At 39.8% G+C, this 20,960-nt stretch overlaps 1 protein-coding gene across 14 annotated transcripts in view; it reads right to left on the minus strand.

Annotated features, from left to right (window-relative positions):
• The window catches only part of TRIP12 (thyroid hormone receptor interactor 12), a 79,794-nt gene extending 63,495 nt beyond the window's left edge, over positions 1-16,299 (minus strand). For 4 of the 14 annotated variants that reach the window (XM_085587714.1, XM_021536974.4, XM_021536973.4 and 1 more), the window contains exon 1: positions 15,816-16,050. The gene's annotated coding sequence lies outside the window, so the exon portion shown is untranslated. The other 10 variants (XM_085587707.1, XM_085587709.1, XM_077785657.2 and 7 more) reach the window with 10 other exon arrangements.
• Between the last annotated feature and the right edge of the window lie 4,661 nt (positions 16,300-20,960).

The raw sequence follows: 20,960 nt of genomic DNA on the forward strand, positions 1-20,960 counted from the left end.
AAACAAAAGCAACAAACCCACCTCCCCCCACTACAAAAAAAAAAAAAAAACCAAAAAAAAACCTCAAAGAAAAAAACCCCAAAATAAAACCCAACAACAACAAAAAGCCAAGAACTTTAATCAGCCACTACACAGAAGAAATTGAGAGACTAGATGTCACAGAAGTCACTGCTGGAAAAAAACACAAAAAACTAGTTTACTTGTAGATGTGGATGAGAAAAGTAACACATGAGCTCAAGACCACAGGTCTACGGGTATTATAAAAACAAGGTAAAGAAGCAGAAGACTGGATCTTCATTTTGGTAATGCTCTGCTTCAGCTCTAAACCAGTTACAAAAATGAACAGTAATATAAGCATGCCTTAAAGAGGAAACTGCACAGCTAAAAACAAAAGTTTCAAAAAATAACTTATGCTTCCAAGGCCAGATAGAAGGCATTCACCTGTTTTCTACTCACCTGGAGTGGGTCCTCAGATTTTTGCATCTTCAAAATATAATTTAGACAAGTTTGGAACTCAGGAGGATTTTGGGAGTTTTTGTGTTTTTCTAATCACTGATGTCCAGCACTGATTCAGAAGCCTGTTGAGGCTTCCTTTCCCATACTGGCTCAAGCAGGTTATGTTGTTCTCCTGAACAGAGACTTCATCCAAATGCTACACAGAAAAGGTAATAGGCCTAATGCATAGCAAGAGCCCTACGCCACATGACACAATCTGGGAAATGGTTTAATTGCAGTCATTGAGGAAGAAATCCAATTAAAACAGGTTAAGTTTCCGGCTTCCTCAGCACTGGATCTGCATATGGATCTTTTGCTATCACAAGAACACTGTAAAAACAAAGGGATTAAAACACATTTAAGTTTTCTAAACTGGGCAGTGCTCAAACCAGCAGCATCTTAGAATTTTGTGCCAGTGACATATTCTCTCAACCACAAAAAAATTTATACATCTACATTATATCTTAGAGTGATGTAATTAGGAGCAAGTTCCAATACACATACCAAATTACTGACACAGGCACAATTAAAGACATTCACCCGGTATGAAATCATGAACAAAACTGCCTAACAAATATCTGTACAAACAGAAGTTCTGTGTAAAGCTGAGCAAAATGAAGCCACAACCCAAGAAACACCTGTTAAACACTAAAGATTACATTGTCTTTAAACTGATCCTATGAAATGCAAAATCATTACTTTAAAGTGCTCAGAGCTATTTTTTCATGCTAAATACAGAGAACAATATATAATATCGGTCCCTCAATTGTATTTAAGGAAGGTTCAAACTTTTATCATCATGGAAAAAGTTGTCAGAAGCCAGAGTTTTATGAATTAATTAAACAACTTTATGGCATGCTTTTTTGACAAGTGTCTACTCCACTTTGCACATTTACACCTTCTCAGTGCTCCACAAATAAAACAATGTTGTGGGAATGAGTGCTGTGCATGATGCTGACCTCAAACAAAACTAAGTATTAGAGCTCTCTGAAGTGCTTTTTAGCAAGTTGCTAGATTTATTCTACGTTAGACAAGAACTCAACATCATTGAATACACATCAAGAAAATCTGCTACAAATTCGTCTCCTCCTTCCCTTATGTGCAAGTACCACTAGGACATTTTTCTGCTTTACCTCACCAATGATTTTTACTTCATCTTTCCCAGGCTACCCACACACTTTCCTTGAACAAGAACTACGTTACAACCATGTAACTATGTCCATATGTTACAGCTCACAAGACTAACAAGTTAACACTAATAAGGTATGTTTTCTAGGGTCCTAGCATGGCCAGGTTTGTCAAAGTCTGAATTTCTTGTCAATAGTCAACCACATCAGGGCTGGAAGAAAGGCTCCTTACTTTCTGACAACAAAATGTTTCAATAGGTACTGCCCAAATCTGTTCAAGGCTTTTTGTTACCTTCCTGCTAAACTGCTGCTCTCTATGTTCTTCTGTAATGTATTCTGTATTCATCAATCTCTTCACCACCCTGAGACACTCATAAAAGAACAAGCAGAGCTATAAGTTTCTGTAGCTTGATCAAAATGATTATTTAAGAAGATAGTACAATAGCTGGTTTGATAAGCCTTAGCTCTTGCAATTTGCTCTGTGACCCAATCAGAATACTCAAAGAATTGTCTCCTATGCTGGTGACCTTTCATCCAACACTAATGATTAACTATGCTTTATGAGCAAACCTACAACCTACTGCCCTGCAAAACAACACATTACTTTTGGCCTTGTCTAGGACCGAAAAAGAATACAGCGGGGAAGAGAGGAAAGGGAGACAGTATTTCTCCTAAGTGCTTTGTGTATACATCAATGATATAAGCAAAGCAATGCATCCATCTGGCTACACTCCTAAAACACATATTTGCAAACATGACAATAACCCCATACTGGCAATATGATACTGAATTGGAAGCAAAGTTCACTCAACTCCTATGTAAGATCTCTTGTCTTTCTGATTTGTTTTTGTGGTTTGGGTTTTTTTTCTTTAAAGAATACCCATGAGACACTTCAGAACTACTTCACATCATCCTATTTACTCTCATCCTCTTATAAGCCATTTAATAAAATGCACTAGTAAGGAAGACAAATAAAAGGGTATTTAACTGGAGAGGGCAGCTTTATCATGTTGCAAGATAAAATAACTCTTTACAACACTAAGTAAAAAACAGGGAATGGAGTGGCTTCAGGGAAAGCTAAAAGAAAAAATATGAAGTAGACAGGTTTGTAAAGAAAGACAGAAAATATCTGGAAGTGAGCCAGTTTCTTCTCCTCTGCACAGCAGAAGAGCAAGGCCACTTTCTTCCCTTCCCTCTGCACAGTATCCTACATACCATAGGTAAAAATGTACGTATTTCGTAAAGGCTAGAGCCTCTTTTACTCTTCAATCTGTTTTGCAAACCAAAGACACTTGGGAGCATGCACATTCCCATCCCTTATATGATTAATGAGCAAAAAAGCATTCTAGTAATCCCAGTATCTTTAATAGCTCAATTTCCCAATGTCATGTCTTGGAAATACATCTTTTCTCCCATCAACTACTGGGATGAGGTGCTAAGGATAGCACCTCAACCCCTATTAGATACCAAAGATGCCAAATTATTGCACTGACTTTGGGTCTTTATTCTATGCTTTTCAAAATTTATCTGTACATTTACTTTATATTCAAAGGCTCCCTTGACAGACCAGTTTTGGGACACAGACATCATGCACTGCTATTTGAAAACAGCCTGATCAGTCCAACACAAACTTCTTCCACATAATTGAATGCTGATGAAAACGCAGCTCGCCAAACATACAGTTATCTATGAAAAACCAATTGAAACTATTTACTATTAAATGTCTATTTTGGTAGAAAGTGGAGGATATAAAGCATCTAACATGGATTTTTCAAAACAGAATTCTAGAGTTGTTTTTTTCTTATACCAAGGGCAGAATATGCCACTAACATATTACTAACATGGAATATGCCACTAGCATATTATTAACATGGTAGTGTTTATTATATTAAACACTTGCATGATAAGAAAGTTTCAGAAGTACTTTTTCATTTTCAAGGAAACCATTTCAGATGTGGCATCACAGTCTGTGTTTTATAATGGATACTTTTCAGATTAAAATGACAGCATAAATATTCTGTACATATTCAAGTACGACAGATATTCTGAACCAAACCCAAACACCTACTTGTTTTTTGGGTTTTTTTTAACTCCATTAATTCTAAGCTTAGTGGTGATTACACTTCCTTATACTCTTCATACAATATTTAACTCACTACTGGAGTTACAGCACAGACTAAGGAGAGAAAACAAACAGGCCACACTTGAGGCCATTAGAGCCATGAGTTTGCACTATGCAGCTGCTCAGCTGAGCTCCACTGTATCTCCCAAGGAATACCAAGCACTGATGGAAGCTAAAAATCCCAACAACATTTCTTGGGAGACATCCTAGTAAGTATGGCCACCTAGATAAAACAGGAAGGCAAATTAGTTGCTCTAAACCAAACCTACATGGAAATCTTGGGTACTATACAGAAAGTAGTTTCTAACTATTACATGTATTTATCCAAAGTTCACCACACCTCAGAGGCTACAGGGATGGAGTACAATCATAAGCTTCACTATTATGCCAGTGCTGACCATTTTCATGTTAAAATTTAGCACATGAAACTTAGGGATTTGGTCAAAAATATATACATTGCATCTGTACAAGATGACAGACAATTTAAAATCTGACACTTTGATCACCAACTGTCACAAGTTAAACTTTTCAAATTCTGATGAAGCCACTTGAAATTACATCAGCTTCTCCTCTACTCTCCCACGACAAACACTACTCCAGTCTATTCAAGTACAAAGAACAAAACAGTTTAAATGATAGCCAGTCACAAGTTTGTATTTTCAAGTTATTCCCACTTCAAAGCTGGGCCACCAACCTTCCCAACAATAGAGCAAACACACCCCAAGAGTAAATGCATTTCTAGTTTGTTGTCATAACCTGGAATACTATTAAGTAGTAACAAAGTACGTTGCTTTTGGATGCATCTAAGCTAAACTTAGACATTTAAATCACTATATTCTGCCACAGGTTGAGCTGCTGCTTCTAGCTGCCACAGGTCTGGGCTTGCATTAGTCACATCCTGCATTTGATGTCAACAGAAAGCCCAACTCCTTCTGAAGTAGGCTTTTTAACCAGGTAGATCATATACATAAAGCAAGGATAAGGGTTCACAAGCCCCAATTCAGCTACATCTCAGAGGGCTAGGTGAAAATTTGAGGAAATATAGTAGCTTGCATCTCATCTACTTGTCACACTCCATCTCTGAGCACCATTCCTCAATTCATAGGCACAAAACTGAGTTCTTGAATTCCTTGACTCAGTCGTTCAAAGCTTAGGTATGGCAGGTTGACATCTTTAGAATGCCTGGTATATGACAGGTATATGGCAGGTTAACATGTTTAAAATGCCTGAGAACTATCTCTCCTGGTATAGCTGTAACATTTATGACAACACAGCTAGAATCAGTGGTATGAAAACTGAACACTTGTACATAGTTTTGCACTTCACTTTTTCTCCTCCTTAAATTAGCCTTTAACTGACAACCAGGTATTTTACACAGAAATCAGGTATTTAAAGTCCTCCAGCCTAAAGCGATATAAAAAATACAGTAAGGAAGAATTATCTCTTTTCTTTAAAAAACAAATTACTATTTAAAGAGATACCCTTAGTGCAGACTGTATTTCCAGGAATAGGCCTTCTTCTTTCCTGAGAGACAAAGTCTATTTTTTTCAAATACTTTTCACAGGACAGTCTGCCTTCCTTCCCTGTGTCAGTTGTGCCACAACATTCTATTTGTTTACCCTATATACTTATGTAGATAGACATTCTCACTGAACCAAAGTTTCAAAGTTTACCAAAATGTACTTTCTGATAAGGACTACAGCTTCCACCCAGTGGGCTTCCACGCTGCATTACAGCAAACACACTTAAAGAATATTTTACCATTCAAATGTAGCAGGACTTAAAATATTCACAGATACTCTGAATGCACAGTCAAAGGCCCAAGGTTTTAAAAAACAACTGGAAAATAGCATCTCTGTAAGCTGTGGATGATTAAACATTTTTAACACTTGAAGGCAGGCAATAATGTTCAACTTGTAATGGTATTAAATCCTGAAATCATACTTCAGTAATGACAGGACATCAACAGACTCCAGAAGCAAAAGATTTTGGTTTTGACAGTAGAACTCTGGGCACTTGTTACTATTTCCTGGCTCACAGAACAGAGGTCATTTATATTTTATTTCTGTTTTGTTAAACCCAAGACTGTTTAAATTGCTGTTAAGTAGCATCCAAACTGATTGCATCATTGCACAAATTTAACAGAAAGTGTTTATAATGATGGAAGACTATTACTCATAGAAGAAAACTACAAACTAAGATGAAAGCTTTGTTATTACAGCCTTGCTTATTTCCAAATAGCTACACAGGTGATATGATTATCTAAACACAGAGCTCTTCCCTTAAAACTCCCTTTTTTCCAAAATTATCAGAACTTGCAAGTCCCATTTTCTTTCCTATGTCCCTCTCTCAAAATAGTAAGGATATATCAGAATATGGAACAGTAAATTATTCTAAGAGACACTTGCAATGCTATGAAGTACAATATTACCACTCAATATGGGGCTGCTGTACTTCAGTACTGAACCCAAAAAGCATTTTCTGTAAGCCAAACCTTGTCAGCATGTTCCAGTTCCTCCCAGAGTGATGCTGGAGGGGAAGGGGAGAGGAGGTGTCAAAGAGGAACTAATGCTTAGGTGTATGCACCACTACTGAGTAACTGAGAATTCTCGGTGCTTTTGTAAAAACTGTGTATCTGAAATACTCTAGCCCATCACAGTGGGCCTTCCAGCTGAAAACCAGCTGGAAACCAGAAGGGTGATCTTAAAGAAGTTAACTAATAAAACCTGTATTATTTAGCCTGGCAACAAGGTTGTAGATCCTTTCAGTAAGTGCTACGATTAAAATATTAACAGAAGAAAATAAAGACAGGATAGTATTGATACAGTTAGCAGGCAAACAGTTAAGAGAAGCTTTCAGGCTGGAAATTAGATGATCCTAAATTTTGAGACATGACATGCTGAAAGAATATCCCAGGAGGACTGAAGAATTAAAAAGGCAAGTATGAGGTTTATTACTAAGCCTACTCCCAGAGAGAGTCTTCATTATCCTTACAGACAACTAACAAGTTCTGTTGTCCTACTATGCCCACCAGAGAGAGGAGATGCTCGTGCTGCTCAGGTACAAGAACCTCTTTCAAGGCTCAGCTCCCACAAAAAGCTAGTCCCTCCCTTTGGATCTTTTGGCTAAGGAAGTAACTAGAACATCATTCCTGCTATTGTATCCTCTTTCTTAAAGGGTGTAAAAAGTCAGAGAAGACACTGCAAAGAAGCCAACACTTCTATTATCTACAATTTGAGAAGCTTTTCCTGTCTTTGTCCCATGGTACCTACCACTGAAGCTCTGCTATGACTGGAGAAAACTTGTCCCCACACCTTCTCCTGGGAAAGAGGAGGAAGGCAGAACACAGCCCTCCATAAAGCAAGTTATTGCAGTAAGCAGCAAGTTCTAAGATTTAAAAATAAAAAACCACAAACCATATACCACACTTTTGGATAGGGTTAGTCTGTGCAGAGGTTGTTTATCCAGCTTGATCCTTCTATTGCTGTGTCACTCTGTGCCCATATGTTCACGTTTGATATCTGCCACATGGGGGGGGGGGGGGGGAGGGGGAGGAGGAAACTTGCCAAAGTTAATATATTCCAAAACCCAAACCAGTTATTCCATTTGTGGAAAGAGTTACACGTAGTACTAGCAGAAAAAAAAAAATCCATAGGAGTTCTATGAAAGTGCAACAGAGAAATTTTGTAACCAAGTTGCTAACATTCAACTCAACCAATGTTTCAGAGTGGGTTACACAACAGAGAAAGTCAAAATACTAATTGAACTCTGCTGTTAGATCAATTAGCACTATCACCTGCTGTCTGGTTTTGATTTGCCATCTTACAGAGCTGACTTTCCAAGCAGCCCAACATCATCTTGGTGAAGGAAATCAGTATTGCAAATCTGTGAGACTAAGGAAGAAACCATTTCTTAGCTGAAGTGGAACAGCTTTTAAATTAGAGCACACTATACAATTTAGTAATGCAGAGCAATCTACATGGCTTACTTCTGATAAAAGCTTTTAAGATGCTCCAACACCACTAAAATAGGATAAAAATTATTTCCATTAAAATAAGTTAATTAAAATAATAGTACAAATTAGTCTTAATAGAGTTTCCAGTAATTGCAAGGTAGATGTGAAACCAACAACAAACCAACAAACAGATGCCACAAACAGAAGCAACACTAGCTTAACACAGGCAGACTGCTGAGAACAGGTCGAGGGAGTTGAGTGTTCTTCATAACACTACAGGTACTACCACCAAGAATCACAGTATGCATTCAAGTGCGAGATCTCAATCCAATATAAGCCCAAGATTTCATCTGAATAAAATAAATGAATTAAGAAGTTTTGAAAAACAGATGATACAACTGTTTATCTATTGACTTGTTACTTAATAGCAATCTATTTTATTTAAACTACAAGAACAGTTTTAACAGCTTTTGGCTAAGTCTGTGACAGAGGAAAAGCTCACAAGAAATATACTTTACTACAGGCAACCTATGGAATCCAGGAAGCATAGCAACAAGTATGGTCACTGCATTTTATTTTGGAAGTGACAGATTGGGATTACTTGGCCTGTCACTTCAGTGGAGTCTCACAGGCAACTTTACATTTAGTTTAAGTGTATTCCCAAAAAATTAACTCATCACTACATTCCTATTTACCCCCAGGTTTTAATTATAAAGTTCTCAAGTTCTAGCTCACTTGAGTTCTTCTGCATAAAGCACAATAAAGTTGGAATTTTCAGTTCCAAGTCTGGTTTGATTTGGATAATATGTCAAGAACCTCTAAGCTATTAAAAATAATATGTCCATAGCGCTCAAATATGTCAACATTAACAGAAGGCATTAAAGTTATACCATTCCTTCACATCATAAATTTCACAAAATTCATCTTTCCTCTTCATAGCTAACCTGAAGAGAGCTCACCTTCTACCCACTTAATCAAGCATTTAAATGTGCAGACTAAGGTGTGCAATGGCATTTCCCTTAACGTGCTTCTTCCAATTCCAGTTACAAAGTGCTGGTGAAAGTTCTGAGAGGCTGTCAAGAGTCAGGTATCCAGAATGCCTATGGTCATTTGCAAGTCTACAAACATACAGCACAACTATACCAACTTAAGAGATGCCATAGGAAATATGTGTTTGTCAAATTTCCTCTATCTTACTTTTGACAAAGGAAGGTTATCTGTTCTTCTGACAAGCTTCTTGTAACTGAGTAAAGGAGCAAAACTAACTTCTTTAATCCACAGCCTTATAGTATAATTCAAGTCTTAATTTTTATTACCAGTCTTTTATTGTAGCCTATTATCTGCTAAATACAACAGGCAGAATATTACCACAGTAAGATATGGCAGCATCCATTGTCATCTTATAAACTTGAAAAACACTGTAGAACAGACTGCAGTAGATCTTTAAAGTACAAGCTGTAACACTTGAAATTGTGAGTTGAAGTTTGCTGAAGTTATGCAGATTCCATCCCTTTCATTAAATGAGATTCAGCTGAAGTTGTGTTTTCTCCAGCTGCTTAACTTAAAGATCTCGTAAGTAGCTACCTAACAATGTAGCTGCTTCTCAGGTGCTGTTCACTCAAGTTTATTGACACAGCTTATGACTGTCTGCTGTCCTTGTTCAGCTGAGCAATTTCCTACCTTCCCCTCACCCCTGTACAATGCGTGAGTTCATCAAGCCATCATACCTGAAACAACTGCAAAGCTCAAGACAAGTGAAATTACAGTTTGCAGTCAGTAAGTTGATTATAAATAAAGTGTATCCCCAAAATAAAGAGGAAGAAAACACTCGCTCTCTAAGGAAGGCAGAATTCCAAGTTTAAATTCAGCATACAGCCTATTAATATGCACCCTCAGTTACTTCCTTCATTTGTCCTCTTTAAATGCACAGCCACATCTCACCTGTGATCAGAAGATCCAGTTACACTGCACACACCTTCCACAACAGGACACTCCCTACACTGAATAAGCTAATTACATAAGGGATTTGACATTAGAAGACACAGAACATTAACTTGGATAAGATGCCATCCTCTAGCCCTGACATTAACCACATCTTGCAATATTACCTTGTCCAAAAACACTCATCTACCACATATTCCACAAAGGCATATATAATGTAAAGAGAGCTTCTCCTCACTAACTGCAGGAGTTAAAGTAAGCAATTAATCATTACACCAGTATCAAGGACATGTAATTCAAGTCCCTTAATGAGTGGGTGGGATGCAGGTGTGTATTTTTCCTTTTCTTTAGGGCTGGAGGGAAGGGGGAGGAGGGCAGGCATGGGGGATATCAGAGTCCACCCTGACTAGTGTTACAATGCATTGTTTCCATCTTTCCCTTTTTGGTGCCTCAACTCATTTATGTTGCTCCTGATCCCAGAAGCTTCAATGCTTTCAATGCAGAAGATACTATACAAGAGTGTATTTTTGATTTCCACATTTATTTGCCTGTACTTTTGCATCTAAGCAGTCTTGGACTAGGAGCAGAGCTACAGAACAGACTTCAAGCACATAAAACCCCACATACAGAGAGATCATTTCTCCTACCCAGAGCTGGTAAGACACTATCAAGAGCGCAAACTAAGGCAAGACAGAAGACAGATGTGGAGAAAAATGAGGGAGAACAGAACAGGATACATGCTTTCTAAAAAGCAAACATAGCTAAATCTACACCTAGTTACCTTGGGGCATGAGTTTGTCACAGACCTAGTTTTCATAACAGTTTTACTATTAAAAGCTACACCTGAAAAGCAAGGCAAAAAAATAGTGTTACTACTCTGCATTAATAAACATTGATATTAACCACACTTCAAACAGACAACTACAGAACTGAAAGAGGTGCACACTGCCAGTATTAAGTCTAATGCCCATCTCAGGGCCTGACAGCCTCCTGAAAGTTTAACACATTGGTTCCCAAAAAAACATACATACACAAGAGAAGAAAACATGTTTGTATTCTTTTATTTCCAGCTTTACAGAAGTCTAGCAACTATGTGCCCTTCTTTACACTATGCTTAGTTATTTGGACTTCATGCAACAGAACACAAGTTGTCAGCAACAAGTTGCTCTGAAAGCAGAATAAATGTGAAATATACCTTGCCTTTCAGAGCCTAAAAAAAAACCATCTTATTCAAAAAGAGACCTCAGTTTCCAATTTGAAACACCAAATTGCTCCCTACAACTCAAGGTTCACATTCCAGAAGATGACTCAGACCCTTTTACCTTTCACAAAGGCCAGAATTTTGCAGTTCAGCATGCGCACTTTATGTGGACACTACCAAAACAAATCATATAGAAAACACTTGAGAAAATTAGATATTCCCCCCAGTCCATGAGCCAGCACAGTATTACTACACACTGATAGAATCATTCCAGTTTCTTCTCCAAGCATACTTTTGTATATTAGTAAGGTTTGGAGTTTGTTCTTTCTTATCACACCAGAAAACAGACCTCTTTTCATCAGGCTGCAATCAATGAAAAACTATTCAAGGGTATAAGACATTAAATGTGAGAAGGGCCAAGTAACTTCCTGAGGTTTCCAAGCTTTGCAAACAGGCTTACTGTATGAATCCTTACAAGAGAGGCTTTTCTGGAGCAATGGAAGGTAACCATGGCTTGAACATCATTGCTAGTATTTCTCATGCATCTTCAATATTCAAGTCCAATATTAAACCATCATGATTAACTTTCTTGATAATAAACCTAAGTTTTCCATTTCTCCTATATTAAAACAATATTTCCATTTTTTCCTTACAGAGTTGACCATCTACTGCTCTCAGGGCAGTTTGCTGCCATATTTGTACCAAGTAGCTCCATGAGTCCATTTAGACTGGCAACAGTCAGTACCTTGCAAGACAAGCATCATCACAGATGAGGAGAGTAAACAGATTGGTTTTGTGTGCTCGAACCCTAGCTGCCAGACAGAATAGAAGGAGAATATGCATATTTACACAGTTGGACTCAGCTTGATGGCAGGACTAGGAGAACAATTGCTCCTCAAACTGAACTTCATACTAAAGCAACCATTGTATCTGAAAGCAGACAGGAGAAGCCAGTAGACTTAGCCCTGTCCTCCACAGACACTGTACTAAAATTTCTAAGTAGCTAAAATTTCTTTATTTACAGAAGATAACTTTAAAACATGAATTCAGCAACTGTTTTGTTAAAAAAAATGAACCTGAGCCAAGTGGCTCATACAAGCACTTTTTTCATTATTGCTCACCACTTAGAACTCTGAAAATATTTTTGCTCCTTGAGAAGCACTTTATTCCATATAAATTGAAAAAAAATACACCAAGGAAAAAAGTTAGTATGACTTTGTTTTGCAGCTATCAACCTCATGGCCTAAGTTAAAACTGAGCTATGGAAACCCTCAGTAAGAAGTTCCTTCATATACTGCCATAAATCTGCTGTGATACAATGTAGTGATTAAGAGCACATTTAAAATATTACTTCTTCATAAAACTAAGCATACTCACCCAATGCTAATTACTTTGAGTAACTTTTAGTTACTCTATTAAAAAAAAATCCAATGTGCTACTACCTTCAGAGTCAGTACTGAATGGGGCAGTGACACCTTGATGAAAATAGCATTAAAGAGTCAACAGAGTGCATTATGAGGGGTGTTACTAATTTGACAGGTGATGAACAGGACAATGATCATCCAACAGGCAATGGGAGATCCCAGAAACATTCTGGGTTAAGTTTTAAGCAATACTGTATTTGTTCACCATGTTGTACTTCAGTACCTGATTATACTTTGTCACAGTAATTTAGCCTCAGTGTGACAAAAGACAGACCCATGATCGAAAGTGCGCTATATGATGCTTACCAACTACTTTGTTAGAAAATATAGCATGGCCTATAAAGACAAGATTAACATAGCTGTGAGATTCATTTAGCTGCAAATTAGGTACCAACATGCAATTTTCTCACTGACTTTCCTACTTCTGCTTCATCACTTCAAAATGAAAAGGAATTTAGTCAGGTTATAGTTCTGGACTGCTGCAGAGAAGTAACTGGACTTATCAGTGATGTAAGGATCCACATGGAAATTGATCATGTCTCCACTGATGGCATTAAAAACAAATGCATTTTATTTTTGCTACACTGCTGCAGAAGGAATAGTGCTGTTGTCACCTACAGCTTTAGACTTCAAATTTAGGAATGATTTTATAAGAACAAGTTTTCATTGCACTTTTTTTCTGTAATATTTACACTCTGGGTTTGAAGACAGTCAAAGTACAACACAAAAAGAAAAACTTAAAAAAAAAAAACCACAAAAACTTGTGCATGATTCCCAATTAGGAATGACAGCTTGGAGTATTCATTTACTGGGAAGATGCAGAATATTTCCCTAATGGTCACTTTGACCTGAAAAACTTCTGCAAGACATAAAAAGACTCCATTTTCCTAAGCTCTTACTCAACAGGTTGGCACTCCTACTGAAGTAGATCTGCTATATTAATAAGCAGTAATGTCACAATGTGGATGACCTACAGTCTTTCCACTAAAAGCTAAGACATGTTTAGGTTCCTACCTATGCAACCATCTGGAGACTGAAGACTTAAAAGTTGTTAATTCAAGTGTACTACTCATTTTTCTCAGAAAAAACCCTAAGAAAGGGGAAAAAAAAATCTGATTACCTGTATTTCTAACACAACAGTAAGATACACCAAACAATAAAATTTAAAAACACCTTTGCATTTAAGATCAAAAGAACTGAGCGGCTGACAATCAGCTCCATTTTACAAATACAGAAACTACTGCGAGTTAAAAACATGTATATTGTCAAAAACTTAACCATTATTTTCAGAATTTATTCACCAGACTACTGTTTTTAAATTTCTTAGTTCAAATACAACATATTTTGTTAAAATATCAGCTGCAAACTGATATTTTAACTGGTATTTTCATAATATACATTTAATTCCTATACATATTTATTAAGTAGACTACCAGAAAATAGAAAACTATAGTTATTTCTCATCATGCTTTCATGCCCATTGTGTATATTTTTACATACATAAAATACAACTTGTTTAAAAACTTTTAGCTTATCAAAAATCTTAATAAATCTCAGAAACCACATAAATTGAATACCTTTTTTTTTTTAATTTAAAATTAAAAAAAAAAGACCAAACCAAAACCCCAACCCTGTACAATGAGAACTCTAGTTTTGAGAGTGGAAGAGGGAGAACCGAAGAGACTACACCAGAGATAAACAGAAATAATCACAGGAATGCTTGCTAGTTTTTAAAGTCATGCAAAAGAATACCTACAGTGTCAGTTCACACAAGAAAATCTTGAAAAATTAATTTAAGTGCTCAGAATTCCTCTTCTTTCTCATTATGATAGATGTACTTCAAATTTATCAGCTGGTAACTATTGAACTCCTCTTTATGGCAGCCTTTAAAGAACCAGGAAGCTCAAAATTCATAATACATGCAACACAAACTGTGGAAGTTAGTCTAAGTTTTGTATTACAGTGTTAGAAGCTCTGAATCAGTATTATTTCTGCTGAACAAGGCAGGAAAAAAAAAAAAAAAAACAAAAACAACCTGAACTGTCTTTTTAGGGGAAAAAAAAAGGTTTTAAAATAAAAACCATTACTGGATTGCTACACATAATAAAAACTCTCCCAAAACAAACTACACACTCTCTGAAAGCATTCCTAAGTTCCATGCTAGACTTACAGAATAAATTTAGGCCAGTACCAAGCACTCATTTCTTCCCCGTGTGTAAATGCGACACAATCAGGCCTCACATGCAGGCCTCTCTCTCCAACACAGGCAGGACCTTTGTTCGATACGTCGATGTTTTTCCCCCAAAGCCCTTGACACAACTTTCCATTCTTTCCCCTATTATTTTCCGGTTCCCCGTCTAGACTTTGGGACTCCCGAGCCGTGCAAACCCCCGCCTGCCGGAGAGCCCGTGCACTCGGAAGGGGGAAGGGGGAACAATAAAAAAGTTGGACACAGGAAGACAGGCCTGCAGGTCTGGCGAGAGCCCCGGCCTCGGTTCCTTCCCTTCCCCGGATCCGCGGGGCAGCAGCCGGGAGCCCCAGCGCCACCAGCCCCCTCTAACTTGTCCCACGACCCAGCCCCCCGGGAAAAGGGAAGGAGGAAGAGCCAGGCAGGAAAGGCAGAGCCCAGCGTTTGATCAGCCTCCAAGTACGACGCATTATGCAAGCAAACGCAAGAACCAGGCAACAACTTGCTTCTTGACTGAAAACAAGAAAAACATCAGCTCGAAAACATTTAGCTGCGAAAATAATCCCCTTCGTGGGCAGCCAGCTTTGTGACTCCGACCCCACGGGCGCCTCCGTTTTCTGCCCACCTTCTTCCTCCCCCCAAAAAAGCTTGTGAAATATGGACGTCGGCCGATTGTTTAGCATTTTTACCGAGCTGGGCAGGAGGAAAAGAAAAATAAATTGCTATATTTCCTTTAAGATATTCCCTAGTTTCTTTAGAGGGGAAAAAAATATAAGGGGGTGGGAAAGAAAGGACCACTATGGAAAAGGGGGCCAAGCGGAGTGGGGGAGGGAAGACATGGAAGGGCATCGAAATCGGCACGGCAGTGTCAACACTGACACTGCCCTTTTGTATCAGCAGCCACACAGGGCCCGCCGAGGGGCGGCCGCGCTGCCGCCCCCTCCCCACCAGGCGGCCCGGGAAAGGCCAGGCGGCCCCCGGCACCCCTGCCCGGGCTAGGGGGGCGAGGGATGCCCCTGCAGCGGGCTCGGGGGCCGCCTGGCCATTTTGTCAGCTCCGTTTCCACCCCTTCCCTCCACAGCGAGGGCCCCATTCCACCCCTCCGGGCCGCCCCACACACTCACCAGCGCGGCGCCGCGTCGTTCCCGGCTCCCCTTCGCCCCCCCACCCCCATCTGCAACAATGCTCCGGGATGGCGCCGCTCCCCTCCCCCTGCCCCGGGCCGCCAGGAAGGGCAGCTCGTCTAATGCCAGGATGACACAACAGGCCCGGCCCGGAGTCGCCGAGGGGCCCGGCGAGCGCCCCGCCGCCCCGCGCCCGCCTCCCCGGCGCCCCCCGACCGAGCGGAGGGGCCCCGGGTACCTAGTTTGTCCCGGTGCGGCCTCCGCAGACGCTCCGTGCCTCCCTCCTCCCGGCAGCAGCCGCCTCGCTTCCCTTCAATTATCAGCTGAAGCCGCAGCACCGAGCGACGCCTCGTCCGCCGCCTCCGCCGCCGAACCCCTTCCAGCGGCGCGAGGGGGAGGCCGCGGGACTACTTTCTCCCGGCGCCGGGGCCCCGCCGGGGCCCGCGCGCGCCCCGGGCCGGCGGGCGGCCCCTGCCCCGGCTGCCGCCCCCCGCGCAGCCCCCGCCGCGTCCCGGAGCGCGGCCCGCTCGCTGCGCTCGGCGAAGCCGCCGGCGGCGGTCGGTATCCCTCCGCCGGGGTCGTCACCTCGGGTCCGCGGGAACGTCCCCCCTCGGGGCGGCCACGGGGCGGCCGGGGCGCGGGTCGCTGGTGGCACTGGCGGCGGGGGTCAGACCCTGCCCGGCACCGCGGGGCCGCCGCGGCTGCTCCTTTAAGAGGGGGCCGGGCTAGCGGTGACCCCGCGCGATGTCCGCCCCTTCCTGGTTGCCATGGAGACCTCCCGCCAGCGTCCCAAAATGGCGGCGCCGGAGCCGCGCGGGGCCGCCGCTCTCTCCGCCGCTCTCTCCGCCGCCCAGGAAGGAAGGCAGGCAGAGCGGCAGCCTGAGGCGGCAGCGCCTTTAGCGAGGGCTTGTCCTTGGGGAAGGAGCCCCTCCGTGCCGGAGCAGGACGAGAGCCCCGTTAACGCTGCCAGGAAGCGACCCGGGAGGCACCAGCAGTAAGTGCCGCTGGTCGGGCCTCCTGGGGGCTGGGAACGCCCGGCTGCCTGAGGGCTGGCTACCAAAAAGGTATTTGCAGGCATGGGCCGAAGTGCGTCTAGACCGGGAGCCTCGGTATGTGGGAGATTCCTTCCTCCTGGGCTTTCCCGAGCCTGTGGGATGGGCTCTGGGTGAGGAGCCAGCGGAAAGGAGGAAAGAGAAATATGAGTTAGAAACCTCGCGAAGTAGTATATACACGTCCTGATTTTGTACCTTTAAAGCAGACATAAGTTTACTCTCAGAAATGCCTCAAAAAAAATAAATGTGCTGTGACATTTAACGCAAATAAACAACAAATCTTTAAGTATTCCTTCTAAAGAAAGATAAGTTTAGCTGCACTTTCAGGGTAATCACACTTAAGGCAGAGGGGTAAGCAATAATCTAACATGTAATTCCAAGAACATGAAATTAGCATCTAGGAATGGGATGGCTGTATACATTTTCCACATTGTACCTGGAGATGTTATATGTCCTGCCTTTCACCAGTGCAGATAACTGGTTTTTCAAACAGGGAAATAAGCCACAATAAATATCTTGGAAGAGTTTTTTAAACCTTTGTTTTAAAATATCTTGCAAAATGTGTGATATGAGTATTTTTCAGAATAATCTAATAGAATCATCAATGAGAAATGTTGGACAAAGGAAATTTAACAAATTAACAAATAAATGAAATTTAACAAATCTGTGAGTTTATAAGATTATGAAATAAAAATACAAATATAATATAGTCTTTGTTTCATTTTGAGACTTTTTTAACTTCAGTTTATTTACTTTATATTTATTAGAGAGACAAACAAAAATGCTTGTCTCAAGCTGAACATAATAATTTAGAAAATGTAAAGTTTCAGAAACTTTTCTGAGAAAGTTTTCTAAATGTCTCACCAGAACCAAAAAAACCCACAATATATTTTTAAACTAGGAGGAAATTTTCAGTTTGTTTTCATAAAGAAGACCAAAATAATGAACATACGTTCTTTCAGGGAAGAACTGCTGCACAATAACTGGGAAATACGTGTTTTTGGGTAGCTGAAGTCTTGTACTGGGCCTGTCCCACTGACCCCATAGGAATCCTACCAGTGCTCTGAAAGTCTGTGGAATGTGACTGAGTGTTGTGGTGTCTTTGATATTCATTTTTGCCCTTGGATAATAAAAATAAGATGGTTCTTGTTATTATTTCTGTCTTCAGGTTTTTGGTTCTCATATGTTTCCTGTCACACCCTTGAGGTATCTATTCTTGGGTTTGTTTTCAGCTGCCCAAATATATCCTGAAAACGAAGCAAAATCAGTTAACATAAACCATGCAAAAAAGCTTCATAACCATGAGTGTAAGTTCAAATTGTTCTGCAAATGCTTATTGTACAAAGCATTACCAGGAAACTGGTGTCATTGAAAAATAACTAGTTTGGACTGTTTTAAAAATTCAGCTTTGATTTTATGGCAGTAAGATCATTTGAGTATTGTGCAGTGAATGTAGGTATTTCAATATATCACTATATTTTCTTAAGCTAATGCATCTGATTCCAGCAAAGCTTCCCAATTCACTCAAATTTTAATTTCTTACTCTCAAAACACCTTCACATAAGTAGTGTCTCCAGTTTTAACTTCTGTACATGTAAAACTTCTGGATGCTTAGTTAACCTTTCTACAGGCTATGGAATCTCCTGCAAAGAGACCTGTGTCAAAAATAGCAGTTGAAGGTATGTGCATCACTGATGTTCCAAGTTGTGTCTCATGTAAAATATATTTAGCCATCCTGGGTTAGGAGGCCTCGTCATTAGCTCACATTCCTAGTGTGCTATTTTGCAGTTTCCTAATAAATAACAGTTTTTGCCTAAAAGGCCTCACAGTCTAAGCCTCCAATCTAGCACAGGGTTTCATGAATGCTGAAACCAGCTACTTTGAATAGCCCTGTTCTTGGAAGTGAGTGGGTTCAGAATTGTCTGTTGTTGTTTTCTTTAAAGCAAAAAGGGAGTTCGTGGCTGCATAGTGGATTTGTATGAAAGCTCCCATAATTCTGTCCAGTGTTGCCCTTCTTTGAACACTCTACTTGGGCTTTACATGAGCAGTAGATTCAGCTTCTCCAGGATGAAGTTATAAATGCACTGGGCATGTCTTAAAAAGCTCCAAGGCTTCTGGCCCTGGTCATGGCCAGGATTTCCAGGTATCAGCTGACTATAAAGTCAAACTGTCACAGAACCAGAAATTCTGTACAAATACAGAAGATCTTAAAAATGTGTTAGGGCAAGAAACTTAGTTACATGATGAGCATTCACAGAATACAATTCACCCAGCTGGATAGTGTGGAAGGAGAGATCTTCTGAGCCATCAGCAAAAATAATTTTTTTTCAAGTAGCTATTTTAAGTCAGCAATCATAATTTTACAAATGCACAGAAACTATTCCACATATTTTCCCTGTGTGGGCATCTGCCAGTTCCACTGCAGAAAAATAAGACTGAAAGAGACAACTTCAGGTCATTCAGTCCCAGTGCCTGCTGTTTGATCCAGCTACATAATAGATCTTCATAGCATAAATGGGATTTGATGTGTTTCAAAGGCAGTGAAGCTTTTCTTCCTCTGCTACTTCACACAGAACAATTGCTCCAGATCATCACTTCTCTGATGGTTAGAAGTGCAGTTATGCAGATTCATTTACATTTATTTTGTTTGGATATCTTTTGTGTAGGTAACGATGCTGTATATGTGTGTGTATATATATATGAGATATATTGTATATATTTAATAAATTACACACTCTGGATAGGGCTTGTTTTGTTTTATCAGTCTCCACTTCTGGAACAGGCTCTCTGCTTCTTGGTCACTCTCATTTTCTCATTGCTTCTTGGTCACTCTCATTTTCTCATTGCACTTATTCCCATTAATACTTTTGTTCTTAATAATAATAAGCCTAATAAGTACCATGTGCAAAAGCATTGTTACTTCCCCATGTCTTCTGAAAAAACCTGGGTGATTTAAATTTTAGGTTTGTATTTAACTTTCTCTACCAAAATCACATTAATGACTCTTGATCATCCTTCAATTAGTTATTATTCCAATGTCCTTCTCCTCTGTCAACTTTCAATTTATAACCTTTTGGTTTATGGCAGAAATTATTTCCAGATGAATGACTTTCCCATTTGTACTTTTCAATTTTTTTTTATTTGTTTCCTTTTTTCCTCTCCAGGGCTACTCTGAGTTGTTATGAAGGAGAAGTTGGTGTACATGTCAGAATAAACATAATAAATAAAAAATCATTCTTGGCCATCAAATGTGTTTGAGAAATCCTCCTAGTATTCATGGGAATGGTGAATAGTTTTTGTTTTGTTTGAGTGCATGTACTATTACATAGAGTGGGAATCTTTTTGTTCAAGACTGACATGAGAGATGGCAACTTGTTTCACGTATACCTTTTACTGTACATGTTTTTCAATCTTTAAATGCCAAATTATTATTTGATATACCAGTTATAGTTTGGCAAGGTTTATCACAAAAAACAATAGATGTTATCTGTTTGTACAAGGCAAGTGATTAATTCTATGGCTTCCAACATTAAATGTAAGATGGCTTGAGAGAGCCACCCAAATAACCTTTCAAAATAACATTCCTTATAAATTGTCTAACACATGATAAGTACAGGTTTTGAAAAGTGCAAGAGAGGAATCCAGATGGTGGGGTAGTGTAGGAAAGATCAGTCACTCATTTTGGTCAAACAAGGAATATAGACACACATCCCCCACCCTCAAAAAAAAAAAAGTCTGGTGCTTAATCTGCTTATAGGGCAGGCTGATAACTGGAATGATGAGGCTGGTAACAAAAGAAATGTAATGGGAAAATGATCTGCTCAACATGTAATTAATACTAGCATCTGTCACCATTTAATGAATGCTACACTAATCAGAAGATTTTGTCATGTTAGTAAAACGTTCAGCTACTTAGCCACAAAAGACCAGCTCAGTACATTCACAAGGCTGCCATGGTTCTTGCAATATTCCACACATGATCTGCTTGTGTGGCAGCCAGGACTCTGTCAAATATGCAACTGCAGAACTGTATGTTTGGCCAGAGATCAGCAACTGGGTTCTCTCAAAGATATACACAGGACATGTAGATGAACAAACAGTGTAAGTAACTGGGCAAACAGTTCTCATGAACGTTCTTGTTCTTTACCCCTCATTGCTCCTATTGTTTAGTGTTCACCTCTATGTCTTTAATCAGTTTCTGATTAAATCAATACATTCTTAGCACAGCACATTATTTTGGATACTCAGTACTATAGCATTTGCTTTAAAGATCCTATAATTATAAAAATACAGCTTTTTTTCTGGCTTTTTTAGTTGTAAGCAAAAATTCT

The sequence above is a fragment of the Lonchura striata genome, chromosome 9 (genome assembly GCF_050655825.1).
Source record: "Lonchura striata isolate lonStrDom1 chromosome 9, ASM5065582v1, whole genome shotgun sequence".
NCBI classification, from domain to species: domain Eukaryota; kingdom Metazoa; phylum Chordata; class Aves; order Passeriformes; family Estrildidae; genus Lonchura; species Lonchura striata.